The sequence below is a fragment of the Oncorhynchus masou genome, unplaced genomic scaffold, assembly GCF_036934945.1.
Source record: "Oncorhynchus masou masou isolate Uvic2021 unplaced genomic scaffold, UVic_Omas_1.1 unplaced_scaffold_1652, whole genome shotgun sequence".
NCBI classification, from domain to species: Eukaryota; Metazoa; Chordata; class Actinopteri; order Salmoniformes; family Salmonidae; genus Oncorhynchus; species Oncorhynchus masou.
Genome location: NW_027006638.1, coordinates 1 through 17,100, shown reverse-complemented (window position 1 = coordinate 17,100; position 17,100 = coordinate 1). Strand labels below are relative to the sequence as shown.

Genomic DNA, 17,100 nt, shown 5'->3' with positions numbered 1-17,100 from the left:
TATATTTTAAACAACTGCATTTTCACAAAAGTAAAATATAATCGACAAGCCCATTCAAAAATAATTAGGGGACTGACTCCGGAAGAATGATGAAGTGACTAGTCACTTTCATGGCGCATAGGCGTACATATACACACAAACACACTGGACCAACATTGTCCTTCTCGCGAGATAAATATAAATAATAAGGTTTTTCATGCCAGATTGACATCATTTACGTTGTCATACTAGCCAGATTAATAAGAATAAATTATATGTTCCTTGGAGAACACAGAATGATCAAGCTATTGAGTAACAGAAGATCAGAGACCATTGACAGCCATTTTACCAGTAGGTATAGTTACTTGTCATCTTTCATGTTCAACAACACACCAATCACATGTGACAACAGGAAACACAGCAGGTCAAAAGCAAGCTTACTGTAAGGCCAGGAAGGTCTTCCATATCACTAGAAACAGAAAGACAGCATCCCTGGGTGGGCTCAAATCACCAACTTTTAAACTAACAGTCGAACGCGCCAACACATTGCACCACAGAGACTTGTGGTTATACTGACACTCAGCAGGCCAAAGTCTCATGGAAGCTCACAGCAAGTCAGGAAGGGTCAGTTCACATCTCCACAATGTCATCCCTGGGTGGTGTCAAAGCACCAACCTTTAGATTGACAGTCAAACATGCTGACTGATTGCACGAGAGAGGCTTGTGTTGGCATTGACACTCAACAAAGAAATTTAACAGGAATCTCATAATGTCACATTGACATCATGGAGCACAACAAACAGATAACTGTCGTCCCTGGGTGGGCTCGAACCACCAACCTTTAGATTAACAGTCTAACGCGCTAACCAATTGCGCCACAGAGACCTGTGGTGTATTTAACCCTGACGCTTGATCGCTGGCCATTTTAGCTCTCATCCAACTGAACATGGAGTTTACGAAACAACAACACTTTGTTCCAATGGTTGTGTTAACGTGCATCGAAAGTGCAGCAACATTTTCAAGGAAGTAGCCCTGTAGGTTTCTAATGTTTGTTAGCTTTTTGAATGGCCTTAAAATGGCAAAGATGTAGCGCAATGATCGTCAGCGCAACATTATATTAAAAGGCATCTGGCAGGAGTAAATTCAGCCACAATCACAAATATATTCTGATAAATCTATATTTTAAACAACTGCATTTTCACAAAAGTAAAATATAATCGACAAGCCCATTCAAAAATAATTAGGGGACTGACTCCGGAAGAATGATGAAGTGACTAGTCACTTTCATGGCGCATAGGCGTACATATACACACAAACACACTGGACCAACATTGTCCTTCTCGCGAGATAAATATAAATAATAAGGTTTTTCATGCCAGATTGACATCATTTACGTTGTCATACTAGCCAGATTAATAAGAATAAATTATATGTTCCTTGGAGAACACAGAATGATCAAGCTATTGAGTAACAGAAGATCAGAGACCATTGACAGCCATTTTACCAGTAGGTATAGTTACTTGTCATCTTTCATGTTCAACAACACACCAATCACATGTGACAACAGGAAACACAGCAGGTCAAAAGCAAGCTTACTGTAAGGCCAGGAAGGTCTTCCATATCACTAGAAACAGAAAGACAGCATCCCTGGGTGGGCTCAAATCACCAACTTTTAAACTAACAGTCGAACGCGCCAACACATTGCACCACAGAGACTTGTGGTTATACTGACACTCAGCAGGCCAAAGTCTCATGGAAGCTCACAGCAAGTCAGGAAGGGTCAGTTCACATCTCCACAATGTCATCCCTGGGTGGTGTCAAAGCACCAACCTTTAGATTGACAGTCAAACATGCTGACTGATTGCACGAGAGAGGCTTGTGTTGGCATTGACACTCAACAAAGAAATTTAACAGGAATCTCATAATGTCACATTGACATCATGGAGCACAACAAACAGATAACTGTCGTCCCTGGGTGGGCTCGAACCACCAACCTTTAGATTAACAGTCTAACGCGCTAACCAATTGCGCCACAGAGACCTGTGGTGTATTTAACCCTGACGCGATCGCTGGCCATTTTAGCTCTCATCCAACTGAACATGGAGTTTACGAAACAACAACACTTTGTTCCAATGGTTGTGTTAACGTGCATCGAAAGTGCAGCAACATTTTCAAGGAAGTAGCCCTGTAGGTTTCTAATGTTTGTTAGCTTTTTGAATGGCCTTAAAATGGCAAAGATGTAGCGCAATGATCGTCAGCGCAACATTATATTAAAAGGCATCTGGCAGGAGTAAATTCAGCCACAATCACAAATATATTCTGATAAATCTATATTTTAAACAACTGCATTTTCACAAAAGTAAAATATAATCGACAAGCCCATTCAAAAATAATTAGGGGACTGACTCCGGAAGAATGATGAAGTGACTAGTCACTTTCATGGCGCATAGGCGTACATATACACACAAACACACTGGACCAACATTGTCCTTCTCGCGAGATAAATATAAATAATAAGGTTTTTCATGCCAGATTGACATCATTTACGTTGTCATACTAGCCAGATTAATAAGAATAAATTATATGTTCCTTGGAGAACACAGAATGATCAAGCTATTGAGTAACAGAAGATCAGAGACCATTGACAGCCATTTTACCAGTAGGTATAGTTACTTGTCATCTTTCATGTTCAACAACACACCAATCACATGTGACAACAGGAAACACAGCAGGTCAAAAGCAAGCTTACTGTAAGGCCAGGAAGGTCTTCCATATCACTAGAAACAGAAAGACAGCATCCCTGGGTGGGCTCAAATCACCAACTTTTAAACTAACAGTCGAACGCGCCAACACATTGCACCACAGAGACTTGTGGTTATACTGACACTCAGCAGGCCAAAGTCTCATGGAAGCTCACAGCAAGTCAGGAAGGGTCAGTTCACATCTCCACAATGTCATCCCTGGGTGGTGTCAAAGCACCAACCTTTAGATTGACAGTCAAACATGCTGACTGATTGCACGAGAGAGGCTTGTGTTGGCATTGACACTCAACAAAGAAATTTAACAGGAATCTCATAATGTCACATTGACATCATGGAGCACAACAAACAGATAACTGTCGTCCCTGGGTGGGCTCGAACCACCAACCTTTAGATTAACAGTCTAACGCGCTAACCAATTGCGCCACAGAGACCTGTGGTGTATTTAACCCTGACGCTTGATCGCTGGCCATTTTAGCTCTCATCCAACTGAACATGGAGTTTACGAAACAACAACACTTTGTTCCAATGGTTGTGTTAACGTGCATCGAAAGTGCAGCAACATTTTCAAGGAAGTAGCCCTGTAGGTTTCTAATGTTTGTTAGCTTTTTGAATGGCCTTAAAATGGCAAAGATGTAGCGCAATGATCGTCAGCGCAACATTATATTAAAAGGCATCTGGCAGGAGTAAATTCAGCCACAATCACAAATATATTCTGATAAATCTATATTTTAAACAACTGCATTTTCACAAAAGTAAAATATAATCGACAAGCCCATTCAAAAATAATTAGGGGACTGACTCCGGAAGAATGATGAAGTGACTAGTCACTTTCATGGCGCATAGGCGTACATATACACACAAACACACTGGACCAACATTGTCCTTCTCGCGAGATAAATATAAATAATAAGGTTTTTCATGCCAGATTGACATCATTTACGTTGTCATACTAGCCAGATTAATAAGAATAAATTATATGTTCCTTGGAGAACACAGAATGATCAAGCTATTGAGTAACAGAAGATCAGAGACCATTGACAGCCATTTTACCAGTAGGTATAGTTACTTGTCATCTTTCATGTTCAACAACACACCAATCACATGTGACAACAGGAAACACAGCAGGTCAAAAGCAAGCTTACTGTAAGGCCAGGAAGGTCTTCCATATCACTAGAAACAGAAAGACAGCATCCCTGGGTGGGCTCAAATCACCAACTTTTAAACTAACAGTCGAACGCGCCAACACATTGCACCACAGAGACTTGTGGTTATACTGACACTCAGCAGGCCAAAGTCTCATGGAAGCTCACAGCAAGTCAGGAAGGGTCAGTTCACATCTCCACAATGTCATCCCTGGGTGGTGTCAAAGCACCAACCTTTAGATTGACAGTCAAACATGCTGACTGATTGCACGAGAGAGGCTTGTGTTGGCATTGACACTCAACAAAGAAATTTAACAGGAATCTCATAATGTCACATTGACATCATGGAGCACAACAAACAGATAACTGTCGTCCCTGGGTGGGCTCGAACCACCAACCTTTAGATTAACAGTCTAACGCGCTAACCAATTGCGCCACAGAGACCTGTGGTGTATTTAACCCTGACGCTTGATCGCTGGCCATTTTAGCTCTCATCCAACTGAACATGGAGTTTACGAAACAACAACACTTTGTTCCAATGGTTGTGTTAACGTGCATCGAAAGTGCAGCAACATTTTCAAGGAAGTAGCCCTGTAGGTTTCTAATGTTTGTTAGCTTTTTGAATGGCCTTAAAATGGCAAAGATGTAGCGCAATGATCGTCAGCGCAACATTATATTAAAAGGCATCTGGCAGGAGTAAATTCAGCCACAATCACAAATATATTCTGATAAATCTATATTTTAAACAACTGCATTTTCACAAAAGTAAAATATAATCGACAAGCCCATTCAAAAATAATTAGGGGACTGACTCCGGAAGAATGATGAAGTGACTAGTCACTTTCATGGCGCATAGGCGTACATATACACACAAACACACTGGACCAACATTGTCCTTCTCGCGAGATAAATATAAATAATAAGGTTTTTCATGCCAGATTGACATCATTTACGTTGTCATACTAGCCAGATTAATAAGAATAAATTATATGTTCCTTGGAGAACACAGAATGATCAAGCTATTGAGTAACAGAAGATCAGAGACCATTGACAGCCATTTTACCAGTAGGTATAGTTACTTGTCATCTTTCATGTTCAACAACACACCAATCACATGTGACAACAGGAAACACAGCAGGTCAAAAGCAAGCTTACTGTAAGGCCAGGAAGGTCTTCCATATCACTAGAAACAGAAAGACAGCATCCCTGGGTGGGCTCAAATCACCAACTTTTAAACTAACAGTCGAACGCGCCAACACATTGCACCACAGAGACTTGTGGTTATACTGACACTCAGCAGGCCAAAGTCTCATGGAAGCTCACAGCAAGTCAGGAAGGGTCAGTTCACATCTCCACAATGTCATCCCTGGGTGGTGTCAAAGCACCAACCTTTAGATTGACAGTCAAACATGCTGACTGATTGCACGAGAGAGGCTTGTGTTGGCATTGACACTCAACAAAGAAATTTAACAGGAATCTCATAATGTCACATTGACATCATGGAGCACAACAAACAGATAACTGTCGTCCCTGGGTGGGCTCGAACCACCAACCTTTAGATTAACAGTCTAACGCGCTAACCAATTGCGCCACAGAGACCTGTGGTGTATTTAACCCTGACGCTTGATCGCTGGCCATTTTAGCTCTCATCCAACTGAACATGGAGTTTACGAAACAACAACACTTTGTTCCAATGGTTGTGTTAACGTGCATCGAAAGTGCAGCAACATTTTCAAGGAAGTAGCCCTGTAGGTTTCTAATGTTTGTTAGCTTTTTGAATGGCCTTAAAATGGCAAAGATGTAGCGCAATGATCGTCAGCGCAACATTATATTAAAAGGCATCTGGCAGGAGTAAATTCAGCCACAATCACAAATATATTCTGATAAATCTATATTTTAAACAACTGCATTTTCACAAAAGTAAAATATAATCGACAAGCCCATTCAAAAATAATTAGGGGACTGACTCCGGAAGAATGATGAAGTGACTAGTCACTTTCATGGCGCATAGGCGTACATATACACACAAACACACTGGACCAACATTGTCCTTCTCGCGAGATAAATATAAATAATAAGGTTTTTCATGCCAGATTGACATCATTTACGTTGTCATACTAGCCAGATTAATAAGAATAAATTATATGTTCCTTGGAGAACACAGAATGATCAAGCTATTGAGTAACAGAAGATCAGAGACCATTGACAGCCATTTTACCAGTAGGTATAGTTACTTGTCATCTTTCATGTTCAACAACACACCAATCACATGTGACAACAGGAAACACAGCAGGTCAAAAGCAAGCTTACTGTAAGGCCAGGAAGGTCTTCCATATCACTAGAAACAGAAAGACAGCATCCCTGGGTGGGCTCAAATCACCAACTTTTAAACTAACAGTCGAACGCGCCAACACATTGCACCACAGAGACTTGTGGTTATACTGACACTCAGCAGGCCAAAGTCTCATGGAAGCTCACAGCAAGTCAGGAAGGGTCAGTTCACATCTCCACAATGTCATCCCTGGGTGGTGTCAAAGCACCAACCTTTAGATTGACAGTCAAACATGCTGACTGATTGCACGAGAGAGGCTTGTGTTGGCATTGACACTCAACAAAGAAATTTAACAGGAATCTCATAATGTCACATTGACATCATGGAGCACAACAAACAGATAACTGTCGTCCCTGGGTGGGCTCGAACCACCAACCTTTAGATTAACAGTCTAACGCGCTAACCAATTGCGCCACAGAGACCTGTGGTGTATTTAACCCTGACGCTTGATCGCTGGCCATTTTAGCTCTCATCCAACTGAACATGGAGTTTACGAAACAACAACACTTTGTTCCAATGGTTGTGTTAACGTGCATCGAAAGTGCAGCAACATTTTCAAGGAAGTAGCCCTGTAGGTTTCTAATGTTTGTTAGCTTTTTGAATGGCCTTAAAATGGCAAAGATGTAGCGCAATGATCGTCAGCGCAACATTATATTAAAAGGCATCTGGCAGGAGTAAATTCAGCCACAATCACAAATATATTCTGATAAATCTATATTTTAAACAACTGCATTTTCACAAAAGTAAAATATAATCGACAAGCCCATTCAAAAATAATTAGGGGACTGACTCCGGAAGAATGATGAAGTGACTAGTCACTTTCATGGCGCATAGGCGTACATATACACACAAACACACTGGACCAACATTGTCCTTCTCGCGAGATAAATATAAATAATAAGGTTTTTCATGCCAGATTGACATCATTTACGTTGTCATACTAGCCAGATTAATAAGAATAAATTATATGTTCCTTGGAGAACACAGAATGATCAAGCTATTGAGTAACAGAAGATCAGAGACCATTGACAGCCATTTTACCAGTAGGTATAGTTACTTGTCATCTTTCATGTTCAACAACACACCAATCACATGTGACAACAGGAAACACAGCAGGTCAAAAGCAAGCTTACTGTAAGGCCAGGAAGGTCTTCCATATCACTAGAAACAGAAAGACAGCATCCCTGGGTGGGCTCAAATCACCAACTTTTAAACTAACAGTCGAACGCGCCAACACATTGCACCACAGAGACTTGTGGTTATACTGACACTCAGCAGGCCAAAGTCTCATGGAAGCTCACAGCAAGTCAGGAAGGGTCAGTTCACATCTCCACAATGTCATCCCTGGGTGGTGTCAAAGCACCAACCTTTAGATTGACAGTCAAACATGCTGACTGATTGCACGAGAGAGGCTTGTGTTGGCATTGACACTCAACAAAGAAATTTAACAGGAATCTCATAATGTCACATTGACATCATGGAGCACAACAAACAGATAACTGTCGTCCCTGGGTGGGCTCGAACCACCAACCTTTAGATTAACAGTCTAACGCGCTAACCAATTGCGCCACAGAGACCTGTGGTGTATTTAACCCTGACGCTTGATCGCTGGCCATTTTAGCTCTCATCCAACTGAACATGGAGTTTACGAAACAACAACACTTTGTTCCAATGGTTGTGTTAACGTGCATCGAAAGTGCAGCAACATTTTCAAGGAAGTAGCCCTGTAGGTTTCTAATGTTTGTTAGCTTTTTGAATGGCCTTAAAATGGCAAAGATGTAGCGCAATGATCGTCAGCGCAACATTATATTAAAAGGCATCTGGCAGGAGTAAATTCAGCCACAATCACAAATATATTCTGATAAATCTATATTTTAAACAACTGCATTTTCACAAAAGTAAAATATAATCGACAAGCCCATTCAAAAATAATTAGGGGACTGACTCCGGAAGAATGATGAAGTGACTAGTCACTTTCATGGCGCATAGGCGTACATATACACACAAACACACTGGACCAACATTGTCCTTCTCGCGAGATAAATATAAATAATAAGGTTTTTCATGCCAGATTGACATCATTTACGTTGTCATACTAGCCAGATTAATAAGAATAAATTATATGTTCCTTGGAGAACACAGAATGATCAAGCTATTGAGTAACAGAAGATCAGAGACCATTGACAGCCATTTTACCAGTAGGTATAGTTACTTGTCATCTTTCATGTTCAACAACACACCAATCACATGTGACAACAGGAAACACAGCAGGTCAAAAGCAAGCTTACTGTAAGGCCAGGAAGGTCTTCCATATCACTAGAAACAGAAAGACAGCATCCCTGGGTGGGCTCAAATCACCAACTTTTAAACTAACAGTCGAACGCGCCAACACATTGCACCACAGAGACTTGTGGTTATACTGACACTCAGCAGGCCAAAGTCTCATGGAAGCTCACAGCAAGTCAGGAAGGGTCAGTTCACATCTCCACAATGTCATCCCTGGGTGGTGTCAAAGCACCAACCTTTAGATTGACAGTCAAACATGCTGACTGATTGCACGAGAGAGGCTTGTGTTGGCATTGACACTCAACAAAGAAATTTAACAGGAATCTCATAATGTCACATTGACATCATGGAGCACAACAAACAGATAACTGTCGTCCCTGGGTGGGCTCGAACCACCAACCTTTAGATTAACAGTCTAACGCGCTAACCAATTGCGCCACAGAGACCTGTGGTGTATTTAACCCTGACGCTTGATCGCTGGCCATTTTAGCTCTCATCCAACTGAACATGGAGTTTACGAAACAACAACACTTTGTTCCAATGGTTGTGTTAACGTGCATCGAAAGTGCAGCAACATTTTCAAGGAAGTAGCCCTGTAGGTTTCTAATGTTTGTTAGCTTTTTGAATGGCCTTAAAATGGCAAAGATGTAGCGCAATGATCGTCAGCGCAACATTATATTAAAAGGCATCTGGCAGGAGTAAATTCAGCCACAATCACAAATATATTCTGATAAATCTATATTTTAAACAACTGCATTTTCACAAAAGTAAAATATAATCGACAAGCCCATTCAAAAATAATTAGGGGACTGACTCCGGAAGAATGATGAAGTGACTAGTCACTTTCATGGCGCATAGGCGTACATATACACACAAACACACTGGACCAACATTGTCCTTCTCGCGAGATAAATATAAATAATAAGGTTTTTCATGCCAGATTGACATCATTTACGTTGTCATACTAGCCAGATTAATAAGAATAAATTATATGTTCCTTGGAGAACACAGAATGATCAAGCTATTGAGTAACAGAAGATCAGAGACCATTGACAGCCATTTTACCAGTAGGTATAGTTACTTGTCATCTTTCATGTTCAACAACACACCAATCACATGTGACAACAGGAAACACAGCAGGTCAAAAGCAAGCTTACTGTAAGGCCAGGAAGGTCTTCCATATCACTAGAAACAGAAAGACAGCATCCCTGGGTGGGCTCAAATCACCAACTTTTAAACTAACAGTCGAACGCGCCAACACATTGCACCACAGAGACTTGTGGTTATACTGACACTCAGCAGGCCAAAGTCTCATGGAAGCTCACAGCAAGTCAGGAAGGGTCAGTTCACATCTCCACAATGTCATCCCTGGGTGGTGTCAAAGCACCAACCTTTAGATTGACAGTCAAACATGCTGACTGATTGCACGAGAGAGGCTTGTGTTGGCATTGACACTCAACAAAGAAATTTAACAGGAATCTCATAATGTCACATTGACATCATGGAGCACAACAAACAGATAACTGTCGTCCCTGGGTGGGCTCGAACCACCAACCTTTAGATTAACAGTCTAACGCGCTAACCAATTGCGCCACAGAGACCTGTGGTGTATTTAACCCTGACGCTTGATCGCTGGCCATTTTAGCTCTCATCCAACTGAACATGGAGTTTACGAAACAACAACACTTTGTTCCAATGGTTGTGTTAACGTGCATCGAAAGTGCAGCAACATTTTCAAGGAAGTAGCCCTGTAGGTTTCTAATGTTTGTTAGCTTTTTGAATGGCCTTAAAATGGCAAAGATGTAGCGCAATGATCGTCAGCGCAACATTATATTAAAAGGCATCTGGCAGGAGTAAATTCAGCCACAATCACAAATATATTCTGATAAATCTATATTTTAAACAACTGCATTTTCACAAAAGTAAAATATAATCGACAAGCCCATTCAAAAATAATTAGGGGACTGACTCCGGAAGAATGATGAAGTGACTAGTCACTTTCATGGCGCATAGGCGTACATATACACACAAACACACTGGACCAACATTGTCCTTCTCGCGAGATAAATATAAATAATAAGGTTTTTCATGCCAGATTGACATCATTTACGTTGTCATACTAGCCAGATTAATAAGAATAAATTATATGTTCCTTGGAGAACACAGAATGATCAAGCTATTGAGTAACAGAAGATCAGAGACCATTGACAGCCATTTTACCAGTAGGTATAGTTACTTGTCATCTTTCATGTTCAACAACACACCAATCACATGTGACAACAGGAAACACAGCAGGTCAAAAGCAAGCTTACTGTAAGGCCAGGAAGGTCTTCCATATCACTAGAAACAGAAAGACAGCATCCCTGGGTGGGCTCAAATCACCAACTTTTAAACTAACAGTCGAACGCGCCAACACATTGCACCACAGAGACTTGTGGTTATACTGACACTCAGCAGGCCAAAGTCTCATGGAAGCTCACAGCAAGTCAGGAAGGGTCAGTTCACATCTCCACAATGTCATCCCTGGGTGGTGTCAAAGCACCAACCTTTAGATTGACAGTCAAACATGCTGACTGATTGCACGAGAGAGGCTTGTGTTGGCATTGACACTCAACAAAGAAATTTAACAGGAATCTCATAATGTCACATTGACATCATGGAGCACAACAAACAGATAACTGTCGTCCCTGGGTGGGCTCGAACCACCAACCTTTAGATTAACAGTCTAACGCGCTAACCAATTGCGCCACAGAGACCTGTGGTGTATTTAACCCTGACGCTTGATCGCTGGCCATTTTAGCTCTCATCCAACTGAACATGGAGTTTACGAAACAACAACACTTTGTTCCAATGGTTGTGTTAACGTGCATCGAAAGTGCAGCAACATTTTCAAGGAAGTAGCCCTGTAGGTTTCTAATGTTTGTTAGCTTTTTGAATGGCCTTAAAATGGCAAAGATGTAGCGCAATGATCGTCAGCGCAACATTATATTAAAAGGCATCTGGCAGGAGTAAATTCAGCCACAATCACAAATATATTCTGATAAATCTATATTTTAAACAACTGCATTTTCACAAAAGTAAAATATAATCGACAAGCCCATTCAAAAATAATTAGGGGACTGACTCCGGAAGAATGATGAAGTGACTAGTCACTTTCATGGCGCATAGGCGTACATATACACACAAACACACTGGACCAACATTGTCCTTCTCGCGAGATAAATATAAATAATAAGGTTTTTCATGCCAGATTGACATCATTTACGTTGTCATACTAGCCAGATTAATAAGAATAAATTATATGTTCCTTGGAGAACACAGAATGATCAAGCTATTGAGTAACAGAAGATCAGAGACCATTGACAGCCATTTTACCAGTAGGTATAGTTACTTGTCATCTTTCATGTTCAACAACACACCAATCACATGTGACAACAGGAAACACAGCAGGTCAAAAGCAAGCTTACTGTAAGGCCAGGAAGGTCTTCCATATCACTAGAAACAGAAAGACAGCATCCCTGGGTGGGCTCAAATCACCAACTTTTAAACTAACAGTCGAACGCGCCAACACATTGCACCACAGAGACTTGTGGTTATACTGACACTCAGCAGGCCAAAGTCTCATGGAAGCTCACAGCAAGTCAGGAAGGGTCAGTTCACATCTCCACAATGTCATCCCTGGGTGGTGTCAAAGCACCAACCTTTAGATTGACAGTCAAACATGCTGACTGATTGCACGAGAGAGGCTTGTGTTGGCATTGACACTCAACAAAGAAATTTAACAGGAATCTCATAATGTCACATTGACATCATGGAGCACAACAAACAGATAACTGTCGTCCCTGGGTGGGCTCGAACCACCAACCTTTAGATTAACAGTCTAACGCGCTAACCAATTGCGCCACAGAGACCTGTGGTGTATTTAACCCTGACGCTTGATCGCTGGCCATTTTAGCTCTCATCCAACTGAACATGGAGTTTACGAAACAACAACACTTTGTTCCAATGGTTGTGTTAACGTGCATCGAAAGTGCAGCAACATTTTCAAGGAAGTAGCCCTGTAGGTTTCTAATGTTTGTTAGCTTTTTGAATGGCCTTAAAATGGCAAAGATGTAGCGCAATGATCGTCAGCGCAACATTATATTAAAAGGCATCTGGCAGGAGTAAATTCAGCCACAATCACAAATATATTCTGATAAATCTATATTTTAAACAACTGCATTTTCACAAAAGTAAAATATAATCGACAAGCCCATTCAAAAATAATTAGGGGACTGACTCCGGAAGAATGATGAAGTGACTAGTCACTTTCATGGCGCATAGGCGTACATATACACACAAACACACTGGACCAACATTGTCCTTCTCGCGAGATAAATATAAATAATAAGGTTTTTCATGCCAGATTGACATCATTTACGTTGTCATACTAGCCAGATTAATAAGAATAAATTATATGTTCCTTGGAGAACACAGAATGATCAAGCTATTGAGTAACAGAAGATCAGAGACCATTGACAGCCATTTTACCAGTAGGTATAGTTACTTGTCATCTTTCATGTTCAACAACACACCAATCACATGTGACAACAGGAAACACAGCAGGTCAAAAGCAAGCTTACTGTAAGGCCAGGAAGGTCTTCCATATCACTAGAAACAGAAAGACAGCATCCCTGGGTGGGCTCAAATCACCAACTTTTAAACTAACAGTCGAACGCGCCAACACATTGCACCACAGAGACTTGTGGTTATACTGACACTCAGCAGGCCAAAGTCTCATGGAAGCTCACAGCAAGTCAGGAAGGGTCAGTTCACATCTCCACAATGTCATCCCTGGGTGGTGTCAAAGCACCAACCTTTAGATTGACAGTCAAACATGCTGACTGATTGCACGAGAGAGGCTTGTGTTGGCATTGACACTCAACAAAGAAATTTAACAGGAATCTCATAATGTCACATTGACATCATGGAGCACAACAAACAGATAACTGTCGTCCCTGGGTGGGCTCGAACCACCAACCTTTAGATTAACAGTCTAACGCGCTAACCAATTGCGCCACAGAGACCTGTGGTGTATTTAACCCTGACGCTTGATCGCTGGCCATTTTAGCTCTCATCCAACTGAACATGGAGTTTACGAAACAACAACACTTTGTTCCAATGGTTGTGTTAACGTGCATCGAAAGTGCAGCAACATTTTCAAGGAAGTAGCCCTGTAGGTTTCTAATGTTTGTTAGCTTTTTGAATGGCCTTAAAATGGCAAAGATGTAGCGCAATGATCGTCAGCGCAACATTATATTAAAAGGCATCTGGCAGGAGTAAATTCAGCCACAATCACAAATATATTCTGATAAATCTATATTTTAAACAACTGCATTTTCACAAAAGTAAAATATAATCGACAAGCCCATTCAAAAATAATTAGGGGACTGACTCCGGAAGAATGATGAAGTGACTAGTCACTTTCATGGCGCATAGGCGTACATATACACACAAACACACTGGACCAACATTGTCCTTCTCGCGAGATAAATATAAATAATAAGGTTTTTCATGCCAGATTGACATCATTTACGTTGTCATACTAGCCAGATTAATAAGAATAAATTATATGTTCCTTGGAGAACACAGAATGATCAAGCTATTGAGTAACAGAAGATCAGAGACCATTGACAGCCATTTTACCAGTAGGTATAGTTACTTGTCATCTTTCATGTTCAACAACACACCAATCACATGTGACAACAGGAAACACAGCAGGTCAAAAGCAAGCTTACTGTAAGGCCAGGAAGGTCTTCCATATCACTAGAAACAGAAAGACAGCATCCCTGGGTGGGCTCAAATCACCAACTTTTAAACTAACAGTCGAACGCGCCAACACATTGCACCACAGAGACTTGTGGTTATACTGACACTCAGCAGGCCAAAGTCTCATGGAAGCTCACAGCAAGTCAGGAAGGGTCAGTTCACATCTCCACAATGTCATCCCTGGGTGGTGTCAAAGCACCAACCTTTAGATTGACAGTCAAACATGCTGACTGATTGCACGAGAGAGGCTTGTGTTGGCATTGACACTCAACAAAGAAATTTAACAGGAATCTCATAATGTCACATTGACATCATGGAGCACAACAAACAGATAACTGTCGTCCCTGGGTGGGCTCGAACCACCAACCTTTAGATTAACAGTCTAACGCGCTAACCAATTGCGCCACAGAGACCTGTGGTGTATTTAACCCTGACGCTTGATCGCTGGCCATTTTAGCTCTCATCCAACTGAACATGGAGTTTACGAAACAACAACACTTTGTTCCAATGGTTGTGTTAACGTGCATCGAAAGTGCAGCAACATTTTCAAGGAAGTAGCCCTGTAGGTTTCTAATGTTTGTTAGCTTTTTGAATGGCCTTAAAATGGCAAAGATGTAGCGCAATGATCGTCAGCGCAACATTATATTAAAAGGCATCTGGCAGGAGTAAATTCAGCCACAATCACAAATATATTCTGATAAATCTATATTTTAAACAACTGCATTTTCACAAAAGTAAAATATAATCGACAAGCCCATTCAAAAATAATTAGGGGACTGACTCCGGAAGAATGATGAAGTGACTAGTCACTTTCATGGCGCATAGGCGTACATATACACACAAACACACTGGACCAACATTGTCCTTCTCGCGAGATAAATATAAATAATAAGGTTTTTCATGCCAGATTGACATCATTTACGTTGTCATACTAGCCAGATTAATAAGAATAAATTATATGTTCCTTGGAGAACACAGAATGATCAAGCTATTGAGTAACAGAAGATCAGAGACCATTGACAGCCATTTTACCAGTAGGTATAGTTACTTGTCATCTTTCATGTTCAACAACACACCAATCACATGTGACAACAGGAAACACAGCAGGTCAAAAGCAAGCTTACTGTAAGGCCAGGAAGGTCTTCCATATCACTAGAAACAGAAAGACAGCATCCCTGGGTGGGCTCAAATCACCAACTTTTAAACTAACAGTCGAACGCGCCAACACATTGCACCACAGAGACTTGTGGTTATACTGACACTCAGCAGGCCAAAGTCTCATGGAAGCTCACAGCAAGTCAGGAAGGGTCAGTTCACATCTCCACAATGTCATCCCTGGGTGGTGTCAAAGCACCAACCTTTAGATTGACAGTCAAACATGCTGACTGATTGCACGAGAGAGGCTTGTGTTGGCATTGACACTCAACAAAGAAATTTAACAGGAATCTCATAATGTCACATTGACATCATGGAGCACAACAAACAGATAACTGTCGTCCCTGGGTGGGCTCGAACCACCAACCTTTAGATTAACAGTCTAACGCGCTAACCAATTGCGCCACAGAGACCTGTGGTGTATTTAACCCTGACGCTTGATCGCTGGCCATTTTAGCTCTCATCCAACTGAACATGGAGTTTACGAAACAACAACACTTTGTTCCAATGGTTGTGTTAACGTGCATCGAAAGTGCAGCAACATTTTCAAGGAAGTAGCCCTGTAGGTTTCTAATGTTTGTTAGCTTTTTGAATGGCCTTAAAATGGCAAAGATGTAGCGCAATGATCGTCAGCGCAACAGCTATTTGTCGTCCTTAACGTAGGAAATGCTGCTAGCTAGCTAGCCAACAGCTAGCCAACCTCTACCGAATTGAACTCCAACTACCCGGTCAACATTCCGCGTCGTTCCACAGGTAGTATCACATTTTCATTTCACTTCATTACAGTACAACGGTTTGATTTGTTTGATCGTAGCTAGCCAGCTACATAGCCGTCTTTGTATCTAAGACAATTGTGTAGTCTAGAGCGATTTTCTAGGTTAGCTTTCTAGGTTAGCTGGCCAGCTATTGTCGTTCTTCTACTGTTTGAATAGCAGCACCGTAGTAACTATTACAGTACAACGGTTTGTTTTGTTTGATCGTAGCTAGCTAGATACATAGCCGTCTTTGTATCTAAGACAATTGTGTAGCCTAGAGCGATTTTCTAGGTTAGCCAGCCAGCTATTGTCGTTCTTTTAAGTAACGGAACATAATCAACCTTGCTAGCTAGCCAGCTAGCCCCCGAATAGCAGCACTGTAGAAACTATTACACTCGGCAGACGACTTGATTAGTGTAGTGTCAACATCGCAGCCACTACCAGCTAGCCTACTCCAGCAGTACTGCTTCATTTCAATCATTTTAGTCAATAAGATTCTTGCTACGTAAGCTTAACTTTCTGAACATTCGAGACGTGTAGTCCACTTGTCATTCCAATCTCCTTTGCATTAGCGTAGCCTCTTCTGTACCCTGTTAACTATGTGTCTATCTATCCCTGTTCTCTCCTCTCTGCACAGACCATACAAACGCTCCACACCGCGTGGCCGCAGCCACCTAATCTGGTGGTCCCAGCGCGCACGACCCACGTGGAGTTCCTGGTCTCCGGTAGCCTCTGGAACTGCCGATCTGCGGCCAACAAGGCAGAGTTCATCTCAGCCTATGCCTCCCTCCAGTCCCTCGACTTCCTGGCACTGGCGGAAACATGGATCACCACAGATAACACTGCTACTCCTACTGCTCTCTCTTCGTCCACCCACGTGT

The 17,100-nt window shown here is 41.5% G+C and overlaps 14 non-coding genes across 14 annotated transcripts; all 14 read right to left on the bottom strand.

Moving 5' to 3' along the window:
- Positions 1 to 790: 790 nt before the first annotated feature.
- trnan-guu (transfer RNA asparagine (anticodon GUU)) lies at positions 791 to 864 on the bottom strand. Its single transcript has one exon. It is a non-coding gene; the product is annotated as a tRNA-Asn (tRNA).
- Positions 865 to 1,945: 1,081 nt separating this feature from the next.
- Positions 1,946 to 2,019, bottom strand: trnan-guu (transfer RNA asparagine (anticodon GUU)). Its single transcript has one exon. It is a non-coding gene; the product is annotated as a tRNA-Asn (tRNA).
- A 1,079-nt stretch (positions 2,020 to 3,098) lies between these two features.
- Positions 3,099 to 3,172, bottom strand: trnan-guu (transfer RNA asparagine (anticodon GUU)). The gene has a single exon. It is a non-coding gene; the product is annotated as a tRNA-Asn (tRNA).
- Positions 3,173 to 4,253: 1,081 nt separating this feature from the next.
- On the bottom strand, positions 4,254 to 4,327 carry trnan-guu (transfer RNA asparagine (anticodon GUU)). The gene has a single exon. It is a non-coding gene; the product is annotated as a tRNA-Asn (tRNA).
- A 1,081-nt stretch (positions 4,328 to 5,408) lies between these two features.
- Positions 5,409 to 5,482, bottom strand: trnan-guu (transfer RNA asparagine (anticodon GUU)). Its single transcript has one exon. It is a non-coding gene; the product is annotated as a tRNA-Asn (tRNA).
- Positions 5,483 to 6,563: 1,081 nt separating this feature from the next.
- trnan-guu (transfer RNA asparagine (anticodon GUU)) lies at positions 6,564 to 6,637 on the bottom strand. The gene has a single exon. It is a non-coding gene; the product is annotated as a tRNA-Asn (tRNA).
- A 1,081-nt stretch (positions 6,638 to 7,718) lies between these two features.
- trnan-guu (transfer RNA asparagine (anticodon GUU)) lies at positions 7,719 to 7,792 on the bottom strand. The gene has a single exon. It is a non-coding gene; the product is annotated as a tRNA-Asn (tRNA).
- A 1,081-nt stretch (positions 7,793 to 8,873) lies between these two features.
- Positions 8,874 to 8,947, bottom strand: trnan-guu (transfer RNA asparagine (anticodon GUU)). Its single transcript has one exon. It is a non-coding gene; the product is annotated as a tRNA-Asn (tRNA).
- A 1,081-nt stretch (positions 8,948 to 10,028) lies between these two features.
- trnan-guu (transfer RNA asparagine (anticodon GUU)) lies at positions 10,029 to 10,102 on the bottom strand. The gene has a single exon. It is a non-coding gene; the product is annotated as a tRNA-Asn (tRNA).
- Positions 10,103 to 11,183: 1,081 nt separating this feature from the next.
- Positions 11,184 to 11,257, bottom strand: trnan-guu (transfer RNA asparagine (anticodon GUU)). Its single transcript has one exon. It is a non-coding gene; the product is annotated as a tRNA-Asn (tRNA).
- A 1,081-nt stretch (positions 11,258 to 12,338) lies between these two features.
- Positions 12,339 to 12,412, bottom strand: trnan-guu (transfer RNA asparagine (anticodon GUU)). The gene has a single exon. It is a non-coding gene; the product is annotated as a tRNA-Asn (tRNA).
- Positions 12,413 to 13,493: 1,081 nt separating this feature from the next.
- Positions 13,494 to 13,567, bottom strand: trnan-guu (transfer RNA asparagine (anticodon GUU)). Its single transcript has one exon. It is a non-coding gene; the product is annotated as a tRNA-Asn (tRNA).
- A 1,081-nt stretch (positions 13,568 to 14,648) lies between these two features.
- trnan-guu (transfer RNA asparagine (anticodon GUU)) lies at positions 14,649 to 14,722 on the bottom strand. Its single transcript has one exon. It is a non-coding gene; the product is annotated as a tRNA-Asn (tRNA).
- Positions 14,723 to 15,803: 1,081 nt separating this feature from the next.
- On the bottom strand, positions 15,804 to 15,877 carry trnan-guu (transfer RNA asparagine (anticodon GUU)). Its single transcript has one exon. It is a non-coding gene; the product is annotated as a tRNA-Asn (tRNA).
- Positions 15,878 to 17,100: the final 1,223 nt, after the last annotated feature.